The sequence below is a fragment of the Leptonychotes weddellii genome, chromosome 4, assembly GCF_054177405.1.
Source record: "Leptonychotes weddellii isolate Sample4059 chromosome 4, ASM5417740v2, whole genome shotgun sequence".
Lineage (NCBI taxonomy): Eukaryota > Metazoa > Chordata > Mammalia > Carnivora > Phocidae > Leptonychotes > Leptonychotes weddellii.
Window position 1 is genome coordinate 45,847,782 of NC_138372.1, and position 6,000 is coordinate 45,853,781.

The window sequence follows — 6,000 nt, forward strand, 5'->3', positions numbered from 1 at the left end:
ACAGATTATATGTAGAAATGATAATAATTTGGAGATATAAAGTTAAAATTAATTTTACCTGGGTTTTTTTTCACTTTTTTAATGTTGCTATTAGAAAAATTTTAATTATATAAGTCACTCACCTTTGTGGTTTGCATCATGTTTCTATTAGACAGCAGTGCACTGAAGAACCAGACAAATTATTTAACAGGATATGAGTAGGACTAGCAAGATTCCCATGATGGAATCCATGGGACATCAGAGTGACTAGGATGGGTATTGAAAGAAGTGTTAAGAAGAAACCCTGAATTTTAATAAGCAGGAAAGGATGGCTATCAGAAACTACTGATTGGTAAGGGGCACCTGGGTGGCTCAGTCGGTTAAGCGTCTGACCCTTGATCAGGTCATGACCTCAGGGTTATGAGATCAAGCCCTGCATTGGGCTCTGGGAGTGGAGCCTGCTTAAGATTCTCTCTCTCCCTCTTCCCCTCCACCCTCTTGGGTGCATGTGTGCTCTCTCTCTCAAAAAAAAAAAAAAGAAAGAAAGAAAGAAGGAAAGAAGGAAAGAACTGATTGGTAAGTTTTTTTCTCAAGACAAAATTCTAGAATCAATGATTAAATGCAACATTTATAAGCAGATTAGGAAACAAATAGATAATCATAAGAAGCTGGCTGAGTTCACTAAAAACAAGGCATGCTACATTAAATTCACTACCATTTTTGATTCAGTGACTGGACTTAGAAATCTAGGGAATTATATAAACATGCCTGATTTCAGCAAACTATTGGATAAAACTTCTTATGGCATCCATTTAACCAAATTTCAGAAAGTTCTATTGAATAATAATAATTAAATAAAACTACAACTGGTTGAATATTTGTATTTAGTCTTGAAATCTATCTATAGTAAGGCCTTTGAGGGGGAAACCACAAAACCAAAAAATTAACACGATGAATACCAAAATAAGTACTCAAAAAAATAAATAATGCATCAATCATGAGAATATGACGTATAAGGGCACCTGGGTGGCTCAGTTGGTTAAGCGACTGCCTTCGGCTCAGGTCATGATCCTGGAGTCCCGGGATCGAGTTCCGCATCGGGCTCCCTGCTCAGCAGGGAGTCTGCTTTGCCCTCTGACCCTCCCCCCTCTCATGTGCTCTCTCATTCTCTCTCTCTCTCAAATAAATAAATAAAATCTTTAAAAAAAAAAAAAGAACATGACGTATAACTTCCATAAATGTAAAGGGCTGAGCTCATAAAATGAATTGTGTTAGGTACATCACTGAAGGGTCCCAGCTTGAAAATGATGCCCATGCAAAGAATTAATTTTTTTTAAGTATAACACAAACTAAAGGTGTCATATGCTTGTGGAAAAATATCACAGGGAGTGGGAGTCTCACTTGAATGTACTGAACTGGCCAAATCTAGAATACTTTGTTCAGTTCTTGGATAGTGACATGGTAAGCATGTCTTAACAGCTGGAGGACGAAGGCCATACAGCCCAACAAAGAGGAGCTCTGAGAGTGTGCACAATGCTATCACTTGGTGAGTGTAGACATTCTGCTTTGCTACAGAAAACAGGCAGGCCCAAGAACAATTGGTGGAAGTTACAGGAAAGGTAGGAACAGATCCTTACGAAGGAAAATTTTTGAATAACTATGGAGCTCTCCATGAGAAAGACTGCCTGGAAGATAATAAATGAGCTCCTTATCCTTAAGAGTGTTGTTCTGTAGAGGCCAAATGGGCATTCATCAGAAATGTCAAAGAAGATATTTCTACACTGGAAGGGAGGTTAAAGTAAGTGACATCTTTTTTTTTTTTTTAAGATTTTATTTATTTATTTGAGAGAGAGAGAATGAGAGACAGAGAGCATGAGAGGGAGAGTCAGAGGGAGAAGCAGACTCCCCGCCGAGCAGGGAGCCCGATGTGGGACTCGATCCCGGGACTCCAGGATCATGACCTGAGCCGAAGGCAGTCGCTTAACCAACTGAGCCACCCAGACGCCCCGTAAGTGACATCTTTTAAGTTTCCAATTCTAAGGCTGGAAATCCTATTAATCGGTATAGCTGGTTCAAGATACTCTGCAGGTTTCTGCTCTGGTAAAACCAAGCTAAATATCATCTGGAAGTTTCTTTAAAATAATGATGCACCAGAAATTAGACTATCAGGACATCTAGCACACAACTGGTTCTCTGTGTGTGTTTAGAGGTGGAGAGGGAGCAAAACCCTGAGTCGCAGGGTTTGCCAATTTCTGTGGTGTAAATACTCCTACCATAGCAAAATTTTAAGTATCCACAGTTTAACAACTGGCCCACACATTCCCTGAGAATTTAATGTGACTTGCACAAGCCAGTATGAGCTGGTTCCAATACTCCACTGCTCACATGTCGCTTCACAGTCAGAACATGGTGTCAACGAGACAGAATCGATCAATCAATCAATTTTTTAAAAATGTTTGCTATGGGTCATACACCCTAAAATGTGTTAATATATGACATGGTATTTTCCCTCAAAGAACTTAAGGCCAGCTGGTGGAAGAGGGAAATGGGTTGGGGGACAAAGATTAACACACACAGGAAAAACAGAAAATATTTTAGGACATGAACCAGTGCTGACCATATAGGTCCCTAACAGTGGCGCTTAGAAAGCAGTGAAGAGACGAGCTAATGTTTATGAAGCATTGAAAGGTTCCATGTGCTCTGTGAGCCACCACTTCTTATATCTCAAGAAACAGAATCATAACCCTGTCAGGTAGTGATTGTGCCATCGTATGGATGGGGCACCAGAGCTCAGAAATGTCAAGACACGGACCTGAGGCCAACCACCAGTAGCCACACAAATCCATCTTTATCTACACATCAGAGTCGTGTTGCCGGTCCCTCCTCGGCACTGTCAGGGAAAGATCGGGGGAAGACTGAAGCTTAGCTGGAAGGATGGAGAGAATTTAAATGCCTCCTTCAAAACTAGTGTTTACGAAGCAGAGGAATAGCCCCACCTGCTTGCAAGGCAGTCGGGCTGCAGCTGACTTGAACAGCTTCTCTGTGATAGTGTCACTCCCGAGTCACAGCTGACTCAGAAAGCAAGGCAAAGCGGACTGCGAGGTGGCCATACCCCCCAGCCTCAGCCAGCCGCTCTAGCCCATGTCTCCCTGCCACCGTATGTCACTGACCTAGACGGGGGTTTTCAGCTTTTGTGCAAAATCCCAGCAGCTTGAGTTAGGGAAGTAAACAGCTCCCTGAGCCTCAGTTCCTCCTAACATAAAATGAAAAGAAATACTAACCAATTCACATTTTGTTGCGATTAAATGTGTTCATTAAAAAAAAAAAAATCTAGTACAATGCCAAGCACAGAGAGACATTCAATAAATATTAAATTCCCTTCCCAGGCGCCTGGGTGGCTCAGTCATTAAGCATCTGCCTTTGGCTCAGGTCATGATCCCAGGGTCCTGGGATCGAGCCCCGCGTCGGGCTCCCTGCTCCGCGGGGAGTCTGCTTCTCCCTCTCCCACTCCCCCTGCTTGTGTTCCCATCTCTCTCTGTCAAATAAATAAAATCTTTACAAAAATTAAATAAAATAAAAATAAAAGTAAATTCCCTGCCTTCCATACAGGTGCATGGTTGTCTCCCTACTAGACTGTCACGTGTATCTTTGTGTCCCCGGCAACCTACTCAGTACAGGACAAAGAGCACAAGTTAACTTTGTGTAGTGATAGCACTGATTCCTTACTCTGGGCTCAGAAACACTGCAGACATCAAATAAAACAAATATACGTACACATGCAAAAATCCAATCCCGAGTCACGAAGTCTGTATATGCTCTTCCAGGGGCTGCTCGTTCCGTGCAGATGAGTGAGTGCCAGCTCTCTGACGAGGCATCCAGATGGTCGACGGTCCTCAGTCTGAAAACTGCCTCCACCAGTTTCCTTACATCAACGAGGTGTCCTCTTTCTACCGTGATCTTTCAGTTCTGGTGAGCTGTTTGTCCCGCTACACTCTCACGGGACAGTGCTGGGGTGACCACTAAGGGTCCAAGGAAGAGCGCCATGCTGGATGCAAGAGATCAAGTATGATGGCAGCTCGAGGCAAGTTCAGTCAAGGCAGCGGCAGTGAAGGTCATGGAGCTGTTGGGGAGGCCCGGGAGACCGTCACTGCTGCTTGGAAGAATTGACCAGTAATGCATGAATGGGAGCCGGAAGGAACTGCAGCCTGAGACTTGTCATGACTCCAGGGGATTTGAAGAGAACAGAAGAGTGGTTGGCAAGGTACGAAGCGCCATAGGCTGAAGCCAAAGCACCCAAAAGTGCGAGTTCACCCTTTCCATTAACTCCTCTCCCCCCACCTAGTGCTGCTCACCAGGGCGTGCCTGCAGGTGCTCCCCCCCAACCCCGCCCCGGGTGCTGCAGGAGCCAGCCTCGAAATCCACCTATCTGTTCGCCGTGGGAGCCGCCTCTGATTTTAGCAGACCGCGGGTGCTGTCATCTGGTTTTTATTAAATTCCTTAAGTAAGAGAATCGTTCATACTCCAAAATGTTATAGACTCACTATTTACATAGACTCTGAAAACTGTTTTGTGCTTTTCTGCTTTTCTTCCTTTTGCAAATTTTCTTTAATGAGCATGGAGTACTTTTATATTTAAAAAAGTAAACAGTTTTTAAAAGAGTAAGGGTTTCATGCCAAAAGCAGAAGTTGAGGCACTGAAATGGCCATTACTAAAGGCTTTGAGAACCATATTCCTACAGCTCTGATGATCAGCAAATCATGTTAGATGTTTTCCTCGACTTTCTGTGAATTTGAGTGAGCTTTGTGCTGAGACTGCCAATGGGAGAATGGGAATTACACATTATTAGAAGAGTAACTGAATTCCCTAGCACCAACTGCAGTTTGAGTTCTGGGTTAAGTATTTGAAAATGATAGATTTCCTGGGCTTTCTCAGCATGGGATGACAAGATATATGACAGCTCTTTGTCCAGTGGTTTACTGAGCAGCACCTGGGTGCCAGGCACCGTTCTGGGCATTGAAGATACAAAGACAGTTTGCGTCTTCACTCTAGTTAGGAGGGTAGATATGAAAACATTACAGCAGTACCAGATGGTGACTTATGTCCAAGAGGGTATGGGTGAATGTTCAGAGCAGGTGTCTTAAAGGCCAGGACATTTCAACAGTCTTCACTTTAAAGTAGGAATTTGCGAAGCAGACCAGATATGGCTGGGTGGTAAAGGGATGGGCAGAGGTAAGGAGAATCCAGCAGAGGGAAAAGATGGTAGCATGATCAGGGTCCTAGGACCTAACTCATTTCAAGTTCTCCAAGACATAACGGTTCTTGCTCCCAATTGAGAAGCTAGGCTAGGGAAGCCATTGTAAACTCCAATTCCATCAAACACCTATTAGCCCTGCCATGTACCCAGCAAAAGTATGGTAATGATTCAAGAAAACAACATGATATCACCATCCAAAAATCACTTGATGATCAGAGAGTTGTCTTACTGTGATACTTCCTGTCCTTTCAGTGAAATCGTGGAGTAGAATTTAAATGCTGAGGCCGCCCATTTGAGAATGAGAACTTGCGTACTAGGATTAGCATGATAAAAACTTTAATTTTGTAACAAGTCAGGAAACGACAGATGTTGGCTGGGATGCGGAGAAAGGGGAACCCTCCTACACTGTCGGTGGGAATGCAAGCTGGTGCAGCCACTCTGGAAAACGGTATGGAGGTTCTTTAAAAAGTTGAAAATAGAGCTACCATACGACCCAGCAATCGCACTACTGGGTATTACCCCAAAGATACAAAAGTAGGGATCCGAAGGGGTACGTGCACCCTGATGTTTATAGCAGCAATGTCCACAATAGCCAAACTGTGGAAAGAGCCAAGATGTCCATCGACAGATGAATGGATAAAGAAGATGTGGTATATATATATACAATGGAATATTATGCAGCCATCAAAAGGAATGAGATCTTGCCATTTGCAACGACGTGGATGGAACTGGAGGGTATTATGTTGAGTGAAATAAGTCAAACAGAG

At 43.4% G+C, this 6,000-nt stretch overlaps 1 long non-coding RNA gene across 3 annotated transcripts in view; it reads right to left on the bottom strand.

Annotated features, from left to right (window-relative positions):
* Window positions 1-6,000, bottom strand: part of LOC145721045 (uncharacterized) — a 75,954-nt gene that overhangs the window by 19,555 nt on the left and 50,399 nt on the right. The window lies entirely within an intron of this gene.